Source organism: Castor canadensis, chromosome 8 (genome assembly GCF_047511655.1).
Source record: "Castor canadensis chromosome 8, mCasCan1.hap1v2, whole genome shotgun sequence".
Lineage (NCBI taxonomy): Eukaryota > Metazoa > Chordata > Mammalia > Rodentia > Castoridae > Castor > Castor canadensis.
In genome coordinates this window covers 98422041-98440272 of record NC_133393.1, presented here as the reverse complement: position 1 = coordinate 98440272, position 18232 = coordinate 98422041, and the positions used below count along the sequence as shown (strand labels likewise).

The 18232-nt window shown below is 38.3% G+C and overlaps 1 protein-coding gene, 1 non-coding gene and 1 pseudogene across 21 annotated transcripts in view; all 3 read left to right on the top strand.

The window, feature by feature from the left end:
• Positions 1 to 18232, top strand: part of R3hdm2 (R3H domain containing 2) — a 119627-nt gene that overhangs the window by 52822 nt on the left and 48573 nt on the right. The window lies entirely within an intron of this gene.
• LOC141425781 (DNA-directed RNA polymerase II subunit RPB4 pseudogene) lies at positions 879 to 17764 on the top strand (annotated as a pseudogene).
• Positions 13376 to 13488, top strand: LOC141425996 (U5 spliceosomal RNA). Its single transcript, XR_012451110.1, has one exon. It is a non-coding gene; the product is annotated as a U5 spliceosomal RNA (small nuclear RNA).

The window sequence follows — 18232 nt, the reverse complement described above, 5'->3', positions numbered from 1 at the left end:
AAGGTGTTTTAGCATAACTCTGGAATAATTGAAAATGTGATATATGTTGGAAGGACATTCTGCCAGTAAAGGGGACCTTTCTGTGCCTGAAAGTTATTGTGCCTACTTAATTTTCCCTGATGTCTTCCTCTGCTAGCCCCTTTCCCACCTTACTGTTATTAAATAACTATTAACAACTTCTCTTTTGGAAAAAAGCTTACTTATTGATTACTTGTTCTCTGGAGTTTAAACCCCACCTTTACCAATTGCTGATTGAGTTTCCTCCAAAAAATTATTTGAACTCTCCATTTTTTCATATGTAAAATGAAGATAATGGCAGTATCCACCTCCTAGGATTGTTTTGAAGATTAAGAATTAATACATACAAGTCTTATGCATGTAATCCTAGCTACTTAGGAGGCTGCAATCTGGAGGATTGTGGTTCAAGGCCAGCCTGGGCAAATAGTTTGTGAGACCCCATCTCCAAAAATAACTAGAGCAAAATGAACTAGAGATATGACTCAAGTGGTAGTGTGCCTGCTGTGTAAGCAAGAAGCCCTGAGTTCACACCCCAGTTCCACCAAAAGAAAGAAGGGGAAGGAGGAGTGGGGAGGAAGAGCAGGGGGAAGAGGAGTGGGGAGAAGGAGGAGAAAAAGAATTAATACATATGAACATAGGCATGTTAGCGCAAGCGTATAATCCCAGCACACAGGAGGATCCTCAGCTGGAAGCTAGGCTCCTCAGCTTGAAGCAGGAAGAGCCTCAGCTGGAGGCTAGCCTGTACTATATAGACAGACCCTGTCTCAAAAACACTAAAATAAATACATAAATAAAAAGTTAATGTATATAAAGTCTTTAAAACAGTTACTGGATATTTTTAAGGCTTAGTTAGTATTAGCCATTATTGTTAATATTTAGAAATTAAATAGAGATATTTAATTTCAGATACAATCATAATTTTTAAAGATTTTTTTTTAAAGAAGATTTTCAAGCCATATAGGATACCAAGTTTCTAAAATGATAAAAGTATCATGTAAACAGTTTCAGTTTTACATTGAAAGTGTCTTTTCTAATTGATACTCAGAGGCCAAATTGTTAACATGCCTCCTAAAAAGACTAGCAGCTTTCTTTCTTTTTTTTTTTTGCGGTACTAGGGTTTGAACTCAATGCCTACACCTTGAGCCATTCCACCAGCCCTTTTTTTGTGTGTGTGTGTGTGTTGGGTATTTTCAAGATAGCATCTTAGGAGCTGTTTGCCTGGACTGACTTAGAACCTCGATCCTCCTAATCTAGTAGCCTCCTGATTACAGGCGTGAGCCACTGGTGCCTGCCTATGTTTTTATTTTTTGTGGCACTGGGGTTCAAAATCATGTTTGCTAGGCAGTACCACTTGAGACACTCTACTAGTCCTTTTTTGTGTGTGTGTGTGGGGTGAGTATTTTTGAGATAGGGTCTCGCTTTTTTGCATGCTTGCCTCAAACTTTGATTTCTTCTGATCTCTGACTCTTGAATCATTAGGATTACAAATGTGAGCTACTTGTGCCCAGCCCTTTACTTTTCTTTCTTCCTTTCTCTTTTTCTCTCTCTTTCTCTCTCTCTGCAGTACTGGGATTCTTTGAGATAAGGTTTCACAAACTATTGGCCTGGCTTGGCTTTGAACCACAATCCTCCTGATCTCTGTCTCCTGAGTAGCTGGGATTACAGGCATGAGCTTGGTTACTTTTCTTTCTTGACTATCACTAAGCTTCTGACTTGTACAGATGGCTGATTGGTTTGTTTTGCTTTTTTTTTTTATTTTTATTTTCTACTGTTGTTTCTGCTCTTCTTTCACATCTTAGGACATTGCCTTTGGTGTCTTCTTCTGAAAAGTTATTACTTACACTTTTTTCTATGTGAGTTGATGTGGTAGTGGTCTTCTTTCTCCATATATTTGTGAATGAAATATTTATATAAAATACTTTGTATGAAGATTCCTTAAAATCACCATCTTGTTAAAAAAAAAAAAAAAAAAGGGGTGTGTGGGGGTGGGGTTAGAGGCATGGTTCAAGTGGTAGAGCTCCTGCCTAGCAAGCATGAAGTCTTACATTCAAACCTCGATACCACCAAAAAAAAAAAAGAAAGAAAAAAAATTCAGATGTATGTGTATGTGGTGTGTGCGCATGCCTGAGATTGAAACCAGGGCCTTCTCTGTACAAAGCATGTGTCTACCTCTGAGCTACATCCCCAGACCAAAATATTAATATTAAAGACTAAGAGTATTATTCTTTTGTGTCTTTTGAGACTTTGCCTTGTTGAATTGTTCACTAACTACCAAAGTACATTGACAAGAGCCAGTGATGTCTGTAGCATTCATGGCAAAGAGAGTATCTTCTTATGTAGCCTTTTATCGTGCCCTATATTCATTTTTTTAGGCCAGTGCTTCTCAAGGAGTCAGATGTATGTACCTTCTTTAGTGGAATATCTCAGGGTGGGGAAATTAGTATTTTTTAAAAGGACCATGAACTGAAGAAAAATAAAAAGTACAAAGCACTGCCTAAGTGAATGTTCTGAAAGTCCACGATGCTAACTGCTGTGGGATCTGGGAAGTGGACATGACATGTTGCTAGGGGAACAGTTGAGAAACACTAATTCAGTAGTCTATACTTTTTTTTATTAACTAAGGTGAACTATGGGGAAAATGTTTATCTCCAAAGCTCTTAAATGCACTTATCCTGGGAAGTTGATGAGAATTGTAAATAAGGATTTAGGTACAAACAACATTTTTTTATTATAAAATGAATGGCGGTCTAAATTCCCAGTATTAGGGAAATGGTTAGATAGATTATGGTGCATGTATGTAATAGAATATTACTTTATATTAAAAGTAATTAAAATCTCAGCTACTTGAAAGGCAGAGGCACACATTAACACCACTAACCCCAAGCAAAGTTAGTGAGACCTTAGCTCAAAAGCAAAAACAAAAGGAGTGGGATGTGGTTCGCCCTGGGGTTCAAGCTCACGTTTAGAAAAAGAAAAGTAATTTAAAAATGGAAAATTGTTATAATTTCAGTAGTTGAACAAAGCACTGTATAAAAGTATGTGTCTCCAACACCAAATTTGAAAAGAAAAAATGTTGTTATGTAAATTACATAAAAATCATTGGATAGAAGAATTCCAATATGGTTACAAATTCCATATAAATGTGGAAACAGAACAAAAGATATACCTCACAACACTGCTATAACTAGTGGCAGTAATTTCTGAGTTTATAAATTATGCATGATTTTTATTGCCTTTTCTGTACTTGTATTTAAAGTATAAAGTATATTTTATTTTATTCTATTTTTTTTTAATCAAACAGAGTCTCACTATGTAGCCCTGGTTGGCCTTAAACTCTCAATTCTCCTGCCCCAACCTCCCAGGTGGTGGAATTTCAGGTATGCACTATCATGTCTGGCTTATTTTACTTTTCTAATCACACACACACACACACACACACAAATTGTGGTACAAGGGTTTGAACTTAGAGCCCTTCACTTTCTAGACAAGTGCCTTACCATTTGAGCTATGCCTCTCTAGCCCTTTTCGCCCTAGTTAGCTTTTTCAGATAGGAGCTTGTTTTTTTGCCAGGACTGGTCTCAGACTATGATCCTCCTACCTGTACCTACTACATGTCAGGGATTACAGACATTCACTACCACACCTGGCTTATTTGTGGAGATGGAGGTCTCACTAATTTTTTGCCTGGGCTGGCCTTAAACTGTGATCCTCCTAATCTCCACCTCCTGAGTAGCTGTGAGTACAGGTGTGAGTCACTGTTTCTGGCTTCTAATCATAAAAAATTTAATTAAAATCCTTATTGTTAGTATCTGCAAATAAATTTTTAGAATGTATTAAATTCAGATAAATGTGATGATCTATGTAAATCTCTGAGCATAGTGTTTAGAACATAGTGAGTGCTCAGTAAATGATAGCTACTGCTGTTGTTATTATTTGAGAAGATAGCCTCCTGTGATCAGAGCCTAGGGCTTTCATATTGGGAGATAACCCCACTGAGAAACATGTCCAATTCATGAAGCTTCTTGTCCTGAAGTCAATAAATACACCCTCTTTCTATACCTACTGGCCCAGGAACTTTTGAAAAGAAAAAGGCTGTAGGACTGGAGTGAACCATTTGGTTTTCTTTTGTGATGTATAGAGGAACTCTATGTTGGGAGAGAACGCATAGTGACTTTCTTTGTTATAACTTTTTAAAAAATACCTTAAATATAACTTATGTCACCCACTAAAAATTGTGTCTGTCCCATTTTTGTTTCCTTAAGAATTTGTGGGAAATTTGAAACAGAAAAGATTTTCTTAGTTCCAGAAATTTCTGGAATTCTGCTTATTGCTTCTCATGTTAGACTGCCCTTGTAGGTCTCTTGGCACTCAGTGCTGATAAAGTGATGTAGACATCCATGTACTTTGGACTTGTTTGAACTTAGATGGACATATAAGAAATTACATTCAGCATACAAAAAACCATCCTGGAAATACATTTGCCAGTAGCTAGTTTTACTGAACAGTAATATCTGAGATTCTTTTGTGTGCATATGTGTATGATTCTTTTTTAACGGAGGAATAGAAGCATCTGAGATTTACTTGCCTTTATTTATTTATTTTGGTAGTACTGGGGTTTGAACTGAGGGCCTCACACTTGGTAGGCAGGGGCTCTGTCTCTTGAGCCACTCCACCAGCCCATGTGTATGGTTCTTAACATTTGCTTGGTGTTTTTCATATCCACTATAATTCTTTTTTCTTTTTTTTTTTTTTTTTTTGCAGGCATGGGGGTTGCTAGAGATTGAACCCAAGGCCTTGCACTCACTACTCAACTACATCCCCAGCTCTCATATCCACCATAGTTCTTAGTACATACTTGTCCCCAATTTAGGATGGTTTAACTAATGTGATTTTTGACTTCATGATGGTGTGAAAGTGATACTCATTTGTAGAGTTTGATTTTTGATCTTTTCCCATGCTAGCAATATGCAGTATGATACTCTTTGGGAATGTTGGGCAGTGGCAGTGAACCATAGCTCCTAGTCAGCCATATGATTACAAGGCATAAACAACTGATACTTGACAGGGTACTGTGTTGCTAAGCTATAATGACCAGTAGGATAGGTATATTAAGCACATGTTTGACTTGCTGATAGTTTTAATTTAGGTTTATTGGGAGGTAACCCTATTGTAAGTTGAGGGGTATCTTTTTAAGTATCTTCATGTTTATTAAATATTCATCAAAAAATGACTACAGTCTCAACAAAGTTTTTGTGTTTCTTTTCTAATATACAACAATTTGAGTATACTTAATATTGCTGAAGTATATACTTAAAATTGTTAGGATGACAAATTTTAAATGTATTTAATCTCACTCTTTTATGTATTCAGTTAGTGATAGCACTGGGACTTTAACTCAGGACCTCAGGCTTGCTAGGCAGGCGTTCTGCCACCTAAGCCACGTTCCCATCTGGATGACAAATTTTATATGATGTATATTTTACCACAGTTAAAAGCACACACATACACATCTACAGAGCAATGTGAGCCAGGTGAAAATGTACAATTTGCAACTAATTTTGACCTTGAAATCTCAGATTCTGTCTAGTTGTCAGCATTTACTTGCCACCATGAACCAGAAGGTGGAGACCAGATTTGTTTGTTGCAAACTATTACATCAATTATATAGGTGAACAGCATGCTAACATAGGGGAATACCTTGTAATATGCCAGGTGGATTATAGAATGTTATGAGCACCACTGAGGTAAATGATGTTTGTCTTTGGTTTGTCATCCAGTCTGCAAGTATCTCATTCCCTCTTTGCTCCAAGGAAGCTTACAGGTGAGAGAGAAGGAATGGGGTCACATGGAATGTGAAAAGAAAATGATTGTGCTGTTGAGACACAGCAATTTTTTTTTCTCCTAAGTGTAATGAAGGATAGTAGGGAAGGGGAGAATAGAGGAAAGGTCTGACATAATGGCATTTCAAAGACTGTAGGAGCTAACTGTGATTTGAGAATATGGAGAATAAAAGACTGGGATATGTGAATTTCCATGCTCATTTTAACGTTTCGAAAAAAGTTATGGGAAAGTTACAAAGATTAGAAGTCTTTTTTTTTTTTTTTTTTTCCGGTACTGGGGCTTGAATTCAGGGCCTTCATCTTGAGCCACTCCACCAGCCCTTTTTTGTGAAGCATTTTTCAAGATAGGGTCTTGCAAACTATTTGCCCGACTGGCTTCGAACCTTGATCCTCCTGATCTCTGCCTCCTGAGTAGCTAGGATTACAAGTGTGAGCCACCCAAAGCTTTAGCTCTCTCTGTATTTTGGGTAATGGTGAACTTCAGTGTTGTGATCTGAGCTGGGCAGCACCCCCACTTATACTAATCTGTCAGTTTGTCTTGGTGCTAGTTTTCTGACCATTCAGGGATTCCTGAATTTCTCTCCTAAAATGAAACAAGGAAAACTCTCTAGGGTTTTTGGGATCTAGTGCTATTTCCTCCTGTATTGCCCTAGAGATAAGAATGATTCATTCATGCAAAGAAAATTCCACCTCTATATTTTTTTAAGTGAAAGAAGTCAAGAGTACACTTTATGCCAAGGATTCTTAGGAAATTATGGTGGGTTTTGTTCTCTGCTTAGCTGTTTTAAGAACTGAAGGACTGAAAGAAATTTCAAGAGACCCATGAGTTTTGTCTCCATTTTTTGAGTTATTCCAACATCTATGAGTAAGAAGTTTTCTTTATACAATTGTCTGTCTCAGGAGCAAACAAACTAACTTTAGAGTCATCAATTAAAGAGGAGAAAAAGTCTGTTTCGCATCTGACTGAGTAACATTTAGCAGGGGCATTTAGGGTAAGAATAAGGGATATGGCTTGGTTAATTAGATAAACATAAAAGCAGGTTATAAGCTTAAACCTCATTTATCTCACAGAATTCTTAGAAACAGATTTTGAATTGGAGTCATTGATCTCTCAAGATGAGAACTATGGAAAACCATCCTGATCTTAATTTGGGAAAGCAGTAGGCCATTTTGAGAAAAAACAAGTTTACAGCCTATCTTGTGAGGTCAGAGAAAAAACAAGTTCACAGCCTATCTTGTGTTGAATCCTAGCTTTGTCACTTGCAGTCTATGAATAGTTAGCCCAATTATTGTAATTCATTTAAAATATATTTATTGCTGGATGCCAGTGGCTCATGCCTATAATCCTAGCAACTCAGGAGGCAGAGATCAGGAAGATCGTGGTTTGAAGCCAGCACGGGCAAATAGTTCACGAGACCCTATCTCGAAAATACCCATCACAAAAAAAGGGGTGGTGGAGTGGTTCAAGGTGTAGGCCTGAGTTCAAGCCCCAGAACCACAGGAGGATTGCAAATTTGAGGCCTGCCTGGGCCACTGAATGAGACCCTGTCTCAAAATAAGATTTTTTAAAAAGGGTATGTAGCTCAATGATAGAATACTTGTAGACAATGCTAGAGCATACTCAAGGCCCTAAGTTCAATCCCCGTTACCACAAATAAAACCATGGCCTCTCTGACTGTACATTGAAGGGAGCGAGAATAACAAGATAAATTTGTAAAATATTTGGAGTGTTAGATAATGATAAATGCTGAGGAGAAAGATAAGGGCAAGGAAGTAGGATCAAATGTATTTGAGGTTTTTTTTTTTTAAGACAGGGTCTTGCTATATACTGCTCAGATTGGTTTGGAGCTCCTGGACTCCAGCAATCCTTGGGTCTCAGCCCTCTACACCTGGCTATATATTTGGGGTTTTGTAATTGTAGGTTTTGTAACTACAGAAGAGCTTGCTGAATGACATTTGAGGAAAGACCTGAAGGAATTTTGTATGCAAGCCATGAGATTATTTGGGGGAAGACCATTCAAGGTAGAAGGAACAGTAAAGACAGTCACTGTAAAGTGATCTTGGTGCACAAGGAAGAGCCAGTATAAACAGAACTGCATAAATGGAGAGAACAGTAAGAGATGGGGTCAGAGAACAAACTAATAATCAGATCATTTAAAGTTTTATAGAATAGTTAAAGGACTTCAGCTTTTGCTCTGAGTAAGATGAATAGCTGTCAAGTATTTTAAGCAAAGGTGTGGAATAATGTGAATAACATTTTTACACAACCCCGGTCTGCTGTTTAGAACATGCCATAGGGATAAAGATGAAAGCAGGCAGACCAGGTATAAAGCTGTTGGCACATTTGACAAGAGAAGATGAAAGAACAATTAGGAAAGAAAAAGAAATGCATTCAAATTAGAAAGGATGAAGTAAAATGATCTCTGTTTACAGATGATGTGATATTATAGAAAAAAACCCTCTCTCATATACACATACAGAGAAGTAAGAATGAATTCAACAAAATAACAGAATACTAAGTGATCACCCAGCAGTCACTTACATTCTTACTACTAACAATGAACAATCTGAAAAGGAAATTATGAAAACAGTTCAATTTACAGTAGCTTCAAAAAGGATTTGCTGGCAGAGTGGCTCAAGTGTTAAGAGTGCCTACCTAGCAAATGTGAGGCCCTGAGTTCAAACCCCAGTATCACAAAAAAAAAAAAAAAAGAAATCTTAGGAATTAATCAAGGAGGTGAGAGACTTGTTCAATGAAAACTATGAAATATTTCTGAAAGAAATTAAAGAAGGCATAAGTGGAAACACTTACCCTGCTCAGGAATTAAAAGACTTAATATTGTTAAGATAGCAATACTACCCAAAGCAATTTATGATTCAGTGCAGTCCCTATCAAAATCCCAATGACATTTTTTGCAGAAATAGAAAAACTCACCTGGGTGTGGTTGCTTACATCTGCAATTCTAGTACTGAAGAGGCTGAGGCAGGAGGATTGGGAGGAATGTAAGGCCGTCTGGGCTACATTAAGAGACCTTGTCAGAGAGAGAGGAAGAAAGAAGTTTATATGGAATCTGAGGGAACCCGCAGATAGCCAGAAGAAAAAGCTCATGTGCAATTTTAAGCAGCTCTAAATAGCCAGAAAAAAAATCTTGAAGAACAAGTTAACGGAGTCACACTTCCTGATTTCAAAGCTTAGTAAATATGTGTAGTAACCAATGCTATAATACTAGCACAAAGAAAAACATATAGGCCAATGGAATAGAGTAAAGAAATAAACCCTCAAATATATTTTTGTGGTACTTGAGTTTGAACTCAGGGCCTTGCACTTGCATGATACCAGTTAGGCCATGCCACCAACCCCCTTACCCTCCCCTTTTTTATTGACAAGGATACTACCAAGATCATTCAGTGAGGAAAGGGTAGTCTTTTCCACAAATAGTGCTGGGAATAACTGGATATCCTCATGCAAAAAAAGGAAGTTGTACCCTTATCTTAACACTGTAATTAACTCACAAGGTGTCCTAGGACTAAATGTAAGACATAAAACTTTGGGTGTCAGTGACGGAACACTGAGTAGCAATGGCAGCAGGTGGCATTGATCTCAGGTAGGTAAAGTAGAAGAGGATGCAACACGGCTCATCTTTCCCAAAGAGTTTGAAACAGTGGAGACACTTCTGAGTTCAGAAATTCACATGGTTCTGGAGCATCAAAAGCAGCAGCACAAGAGTGCAGAGGATGAACAGGAACTCTCAGAGGTCTTCATGGAAACATTAACCTACATAGCCCATTTCAGTCACTTCAGAAACAGAGAGACCATTGTCAGTGTTTAGCTTGCTTCTCCAGATAAAGCTACATAAGTTTGAGTTGGCTTATTTGGCCAGCCTTTGCCCAGAGACTGCTGAGAAGTCAAAGGCTCTGATCCCAAACCTGGAGGGGTGGTTTGAAGATGAGGAGCTGTAGCAGATTCTTGATGATATACAGACAAAGCGCAGCTTTCTGGACACCACTGTGCTCCTTGGGTCTGCCTTGTACGGAAATTCTGTTGCAGAAGACAGTTGGTTCTTTTGGAAAGCATAGACCCATTTGCTGTACATGACCATGTAATCTTGTGGCCCTGCAGTGACTGCTTGAGGCTGCCTAAGCATGGGATAGGTGTGGCAGGGAGATGAGTGAGACACACCGTTGACTACCTCACGCTGGTTTGTGGACCTCATGATATTTTTTATCTTTAATATTTCATATTTTTATCTCTAACATTTCATTGTGTTTGTAGTTTTTGAAGCTAAGCAAGAACATAGAAAATGTTATTGGGAAAGAACATTCTTATAAAAGTGCAAAACCAAATCAGTGTCATTGTTTGAAATTCTTAAGAAAGGACAAGGGTACTGATGACTTAAGAGAGCTTTGGCATTATTGTGCCTGACCCAGGAGATAGGAAGGAAGCCCACCAGGGAAAGCAGTTACACTGGGGAATGATCATCCTATGTTCTGGAGCTTAGCCTTGAGATAGACAGACACTTTATCTTTTTTCTGTCATACACAGTGGATTTGGGTTGGCCCTGAAGCACTCATTTTGTCACCCTCAAATGAAGATTTTTTTTCCTTCATTGGCCAGATTTGAAGGTCTAAACACTTGAAGTGTCCTTTGATGGGACATCTAATCCATACCCTGGTTACTACTTAGCAACAGGTATTCTATAGTGGAAGTGATATGGAATGAGGAATGTGCCTCTTCCTGAGCAACTGCAGTAAAGTCACTCAACCTGAGGCCAGGTGGGGAAGATGCTGATACCTGAACATTCTAACTTTGATTTTCCCGAAGAGAAATTTATCTGTTTTGCTCACACACACCAAAAAAAAACTTTTAGGAGAAAACATAGGACAAATGCTTCAGGATTTAGGATTTTGTAGTGATTTCTTGGATGTGACACTTAAAGGCACAAACAACAAAAGAAAAAATAGATAACTTGGATTTCATGAAAAATTTCAAATTTGTACGCAGTATCCACAGAGTAAGAAGATAGCCTAGTGAATGGAAGGAATATTTGCAAATCATATATCTGATAAGGGATCAATATCCAGAATATATATAGCATTCCCAAAACTTGACAACAAAAAGCCAATTAAAAATGGGTAAAGGGGCTGGTGCTAGTGACTTATGCCTATAATCCTAGCTACTCAGGAGGCAGAGATCAGGAGGATCATGGCTCAAAGCCAGTCCAGACAAATAGTTCATGAGACCCTATCTGGAAAAATCCCATCACAATAAAGGGCTGGTGGAGTGGTTCAAAATGTAGGCCCTGAGTTCAGACCCCAGTACTGAAAATAAAGAAAAAGGTAAAGGGAAGATTATGGGATGTCTCAAAAGATATTTTTGAGTCTCCCACCCTCTCTAAGTTGGGTCTATAACAGCAGTTCTTGGAACAATAGATTCTTACTTAAACCATACCCTTGGGGGTCAGGTGAACCCAGTAGTCCTCTGTGTTCCCTAGCTTCTTGACTTGCTGCTTACCTGAGACTGCCAGCCTTGTAGTCTAAACTTAGGGTAGGATTTTTTTCACGGGAAATGTCAATAAATGAACCCCAAAAACTAATATTGTCCTCTCACCCTAGAGATTTCTCACTTTAGTCTATTGAAAATTTATTCCTTTCCTATTTAATAAGCTTTAATATTACTTTCACTACAAAAAAAAAGTGGGTCAAGGGACTGGGTTAGAGCACTTGCATAGCATGTACAGACCCTTTGTTTGATCCCTAACACCACACACAAAAAATAAAATATGCAAAAGATTAGAATAGACAGTTCTCTAAAGAAAATATATAATGGTCAATAAGCACATGAAAAGATGCTCAATATCACTAGTCCTTAGAGAAATGCAAATCAGAACTATAATGAGATACTACTTCACACCCATTAGGATGACTACTATTAAAAAGGAAAGAAAAGAAAAAGCTGGGATGGGGGTAGTGTATAGTTGTATTCCCAACACTAGGGAAGCCGAGGAGGATCAAAAAGCTCAAGGCTAGCCTGGGCTGCATAGAAAAACCCTGTCTCAAAAAAAACCCCCAAAAGTTAACAATAGATGTGAAGAAACTGGAATCCTTGTGCAGTGTTGGTAGGTATATAAAATGTTAACCTGGAAGACTGCAGTTCTCAAAGAGATAAAAACAAGTACCCTATGATCCAGAAATCTCACTTTTGGGTATATATTAAAAAGAACTGAAAACAGGGTCTCAAGAAGGTACTTGTAAACTTGTGTCCACAGCAATATTATTCACAATAGATAAAATGTTGAAGTAACCCAAGTTGTCTATCAACAGATGAATGGATAGGAAAATGTGGTATATACATACAGTGTAATATTGTTCAGCCTTGAAAGGAAGGAAATTCTGACATATGCTACAACATGGATGAAACCTTAAGGATGTTAAGTGAAACAATCCAGCCACAAAAAGGCAAATACTATATGATTCTACTTACAGAGGTAGTTAGAGTAGTCAAAAATCATGGGGACAGAAAGTAGAATGGTGGTTGCCAGAGGGTTGGGAGAGAGGGAAATGGAGAGTTAGTGTTTAATGGGCAGAGTTGCAGTGTTACATGATGGAAAAGATGGCTGAATAATATGATGAATATATTTGATGGTTGCACAACATTATGAATGTATTTAATACCACTGTCCACTTAAAATGGTTCAGATTGCAAGATTTATGTTACATGTATTTTACTGTAGCTTTTTTTTTTTTAAATGAGGAAAATAAAAAGAGAGGATAGTGGCCTGGACCAGGAAGGTAGCAGTGGAAGTATAGGAAGTCATCAGATTTTGTATATATTTTGAAGCCATAGTCAACAGGATTGCTTGTTGATTACTTTGAGTTTTAATTAATTGACTCCTTTGAGTTTTAATTAATTGACTCCTCTTTATTATAAAATAGGAATAATAATAATAATGTGTAAAGTGGCTAGCTCCCTGTATTCAGTAGAGTGATAAATAATTGTTTTAGAAGTGAGGATCCAAGCCATCAAACACTTTTTTTTTTTTTTTTTCTATTTTACTTTTGGTGCTGGGGAATCTAACCAAGGACCTTGTTCATGCAGGACAAGCACTCGACCACTGAGCTCCATCCCCAGGACAGCACTGTGTTTCCTTTTTTTTTTTTTTTCTTGTGGGACTGGAGTTTGAACTCAGGGCTCATCCTTGCAAAACAGGCACTCTGCTGCTTGAGCCACACCTCCAGTCTTATGTTTTCTTTAAATCCCTGACCACATGGTAGCAGAGTCTAAGGAACCAGCCACTCCTCAGTGATTCATCTCTTACTTTAGGCCTAAGCTTATACTTATATAAAACATTGGAGTTTTCTCTTTTGGAAGAAGCATTTACCTAGATTGGTTTTTTTTTTGAGACAGAATCTCAGTACTGGCTTTGAACTGGACAAGTGATCCTCCTGCCTCAGCCTTTCCAGTGGCTGATACAGGTGTGCACCACCACAACCAACAAAACTGATTTTTAAAAAATTCTTAACTTTGGTTTCTCTTCAGATCATATAAATCTTTCACCTTTTACTAAAGATTTCTGTGGAGAGGAACGATTCTGAGTCTTAATTCAATTTTTTTAGGCCTTTTTGGGAGGCTAATAAAAAAAATACAAAAAAATTCTTAGAATACATACTAAGAAAAAATAAGCACTATAGGAAGAGGCTTAAAAAAAAAACCCACATTTTCCTTCTTTTCCTTGCAGTCTTTTTCTCATAAATAGGAAAGGGTCTTCCATATGCAGATAATGATTCAGTACTGACTGGGAAAAGACTGTATACAAGATGCCAGTTCTGAGTGGAAATATATTAACTCATAAGAAAAAAACAGTGCCAGTGGATAGCAAGGAAAAAGGGTCTCTCAATTTTTTTTCTATGCTTCTCATTGTAGAATATGATTAGGAGGAACTAGTGTTCACTGAACATCTACTGTGTGCAGGCACGTTATACTTGTTTCATTTTCCAGTGGCTATATAAGGCATATACGTATCTCATTTATCTTATAAATAAGGGGCCAAGGCTCAGTTACATGATCAGTAAGTTACAGAAACAGTAGTCAATTTGACATATGGTCAAATTCATGTCTAACTACAAAGTCCATAATCTTACTATTAACATGCTTGCTGCTTCCTACACTATGGGGATAGGATGTTCTTTATTTTGATGAGTGCTGCCCCTAACTTACCTTCTAATGATACTTCTTTTTCCTTAGAGTAGAAAGTAGTGTTAGGCACAAAATGGTAACTCTCCTTATTTTACCTCTTCCCTCATAAGTACATATCACCTGCAGGGTATTGCTATAGGATTGCTTACTTGTAGAAATTGTTTATTATTTTCATCATTATTACTTAAAAATATGTGTGTGTGAATGCATATATATATGTCTCTCTCTATATTTATATATACACATATATGATACCAAGTAGGGAATACAGTAGTGCAATTAATAGCAAAATGCAAATAAAGAAAGATGTTTGGCTTTCTCTTATATTTAAGAAATCTGAAGGTAATCAGATTGAGACTGGTCTACTCGAACCTAGGTTCCTGTGGCTATCATTTTCCATCTTGGTATCATCTCACAGTCCAGTATGGCTGCTGGAGTGTCTACCTTTAACATTCAAGTCAGTAGGAATTAGGAATGAGTGAAGAACTGCTGCCCATGTCTTTGAAGGATGCTTCATGGAAGTTGTATATACTACTTGGATTCACTAGGACTGCCATAACAAAAGAGCAGAGACTGAGTGGCTTCAACAACAGAAATTCATTTTCCCACAGTTCTGGAGGCTTGAAGTCTAAGATGAAAGTGTTGGCAGGTTTGGTTACTTCTGAGGTGTCTCTATGTGGCTGCCAGATGGTCACCTTCTCTCTGTATATCTTCACAAAGACCTAACAAGGTCTTTCCTTTGTGTATGCCACAACTCTGCTGTTCCTCTGTGTATCCAAATTTCTTAAACGGATATGAGGCAGATTTGATTAGGGCCTACCCTACTGGCCTCATTTAACTTAATTTCCTCATTAAAGTCTCCAAATACACTCATATTTGGAGGTATTGGAGTGTGGGGGTTTAGGGCTTCAACATACTGCATTGGCGGAGGGCAGGGGCAGGGGGAGACACAGTTGAGTCCATGAGGTATTTATATATAGCTTTTTTCCAGAAAGCCATGTGCCTTAACTAAAAATCAGTAATTATATTATGAAAGAGATGATTGGATATTGGGGATTAAATATCAGTTTCTCCTTTGCAGCAGAGGCTCACTAACTAATGATTCTTAGAGATTTCTGATTATTTCTCTATTGTTGTTTATAGGTGTCCTCTCCATCTAATAGGTGGTGGTAGCATTGACTTCTAAGATCATTGTGACAGAACAGGATATACTTAGCTTCATGGTATTTAGGTTGACAATAGAAGGCAGCCTGAAGGGCATCTGAGTGTGACTCAGTTATGTATGAGGGAGTTATGAGAGGTAGAGGGCCTGCGTACCAAGCACCAGGCCCTGAGTTCAAATACTGCCAAAACAGAAGGCATCCTGAAAGTGCCCTGACAGAAGGTAGATTGATTTTTTTCTCTCTCAGATGTATCATCTGGGTTGAGTTGGGAGCAGTTTTGCAAGGGGTATAGATGGTATGAACTTTCAGGGTCCTTCCCATCCCTGAGAGTCTGTGATATTTTCTGCATAATGGCATTGCTTTGCTGAAGCTGGAGAAAATGGAAGCCACAGAGGAGAAAGCCTCCACTACTCTTTTTTGTTTGAAAGAGGAATATATTTGATTTTTTCAGTAGACATTTTTAAGCAAGACTATAGAAAAGTTGACAGAAACTATGACAAGGCCCAGGTAACACTTTAGTTTATTGATCAAAGAACCCACAGTTCTCATTTTAGGGCAAGTACAGCAATAACAGATATTGAGCAAAGAGAGGGGGTACATGTCAAGAACATTTTAATCTGTTTCTTTTTTTACTTTGCCTAAAGAATTGCTCTGGGTACCAGCCAACTCCTGTGAACTTTTTTTTTTGTGGTATTGGGGCTTGAACTTGGGGCCTTCACCTTAAGCCACTCTGCCAGCTCTATTTTTGTGAAGGGTTTTTTGAGATAGGATCTTTGAACTGCGATCCTCCAAATCTCTGCCTCCTGAGTAGCTAGAATTACAGGTATGAGCCACCAGTGCCTGGTTCTTGTAAACTTTCTTACACAGCAGTGAATCCTTTTGCAGAAAGCAGAATGAACCAGGCATCCATGGCTCATGCCTGTAATCCTAGCTACTCAGGAGACAGAAATCAGAAATATTGTGGTTCAAAGCCAGCCCTGGGCAAATAGTTCAAGAGACCCTATCTCAAAAAAAAAAAAAAAACAACACAAACAAAAAAAGGACTGGAGGAGTGGTTCAAGGTTTAGAGCACCTGCTCTAAACGTTATATCCCCTATATAACGTATTTCTTTGGGCCCATTGCCTAGACAGTTTGTAGCATTGGTGGAAGAATACACACTCTCACTGTGTTCAGGATGGTACTTGTCTTGACGGTCAAAAAATTTATTGGGGAATATGCATTCTTCTTCCTGAAAGAAACTGCCTAATCTTGGCTTCCGTTATCCTCCCTCATATCACCTTGTTTCCTCACTCACCCTTCTAGCTCCTCACATCTGACAGTTCTCTCTTTGCAGCTTTAGCCACTGAGTGTCCTCAGGAGATATTCTGCCTTTGCCAGGATGCCGTGTGCAGTGGGCACAGATAGGTTATAGGGAAGCACTCATGCAGGCCCTCCTGGGAGCTTAATGTCTTTGCTTTGTTCTCATCACAGTTATATACAAAATAGTCCTTTCTGATTCTCCCACCAAAAATAAAACCTCCCAAGCCCTTAATTTCCTGTCTATACCAAATAAACCATCAAGAGTAGAAATTACTTCTCTGCCGTTTAACCTTCTGCTGGCTTTGTTTCTACTTGTTAAGGCTTTTTTTAGTTAATAAATTGTCTTGTCCCTCAGGTGCAACTTTTACTTTTGTTTTGACCCAGAAAATTTTGTTTCTAGAAATCCTTATTCCTAAGACTAAGGAGAGCCTTCTGCATAGGATTTCAGGACTGGAAATGACCTGCATTAAAGGTTATTTTAAAGAGCAAAAGAGAGCCTCAGCCTAAGAAATACAGCTTTATGCTTAATGTATCTTTGGATAGATCATGATTATAGAATAGTAACTCTTAGACCCCTCAATACTAGTCTTGGTCTACAATCAGGAGAGCTTCTTTTATCCTGAAGCAAAATGGTAAGGAGACTTAAAACAATGTGATTTGGATTGGGTGCCAGTGGCTCACGCCTATAATCTTAGCTACTCAGGAGGCAGAGATCAGGAGGATTGAGCCAGCCCAGGGAAATAGTTTGGGAGATCCTATCTCAAAAAAACAAACAAACAAACAAACAAAAAAAACAACCCATCACAAAAAGGGCTTAAGGAGTGGCTCAAGGTGTAGGCCTTGAATTTAAGCCCCAGTACCACACATACACACACACAAAATATAGGCTTATTTTTTCCGTTCCCACATCCTCTTTGTGTTGACAGCGTGCTACTACAGTCTGGGCATTATCTGCACACAAGACCATGTTCAGCAGAAAAGCCACTTTTTTTCTAATGGCTTTTTAAAAAATTTAATAAAGTGGGAAACCTTTCCTTGATCCCACCCATCAAAGTTCCCTTGTGTCTCTTTAGTGATGGCTGAGTCACTTATCCCTTCCAAAACCAGTCACAAAAGGGGAATAGGAACTGGAGGTATGGCTCAAGTGGTAGAGTGCCTGCCTTGCAATTGCTTTCTTTGCAAGTATGAATCCTTGAGTTCAAACCTTAGTCCCACCAAAAAAAAAAAAAAAAAGGATGAAAGACAGAATTATCACAATTGGTCTAACTAATTAAGGTCCATCTCTCAGAGCTTGAGGATAAGATCACTTTCCTGATCAAGTATCCTTAGAGGAAGGCAAACACAAAAAGAAATCTGGGGGCTAGAGACATGGCTCAATTGATAAAGTAATAGAGTTAAAATCCTGATACCACCACCAAAAAAAGAAAAAGAAATCTGGATTAGATTAATGTGTAGAAGAAAGGGGAGATCTGGATAGGTAGCCAAAAGGTGTACTATTTTAAGTGCTTTTCTTCTGTAAGAATTGCTTTTGTGTGTGTGTGTGTGTGTGGTACTGGGATTTGAATTCAGGGCCTACACTTTGAGCAGCTCCATGTTTTTTAAGATGAGGTCTCACAAACTGTTTGCCCAGGCTGGCTTTGAACCGCAATCCTCCTGATCTCTGCCTCCTGAACAGTTAGGATTACAGGCATGAGCCACTGGTGCCCAGAAAGAATTA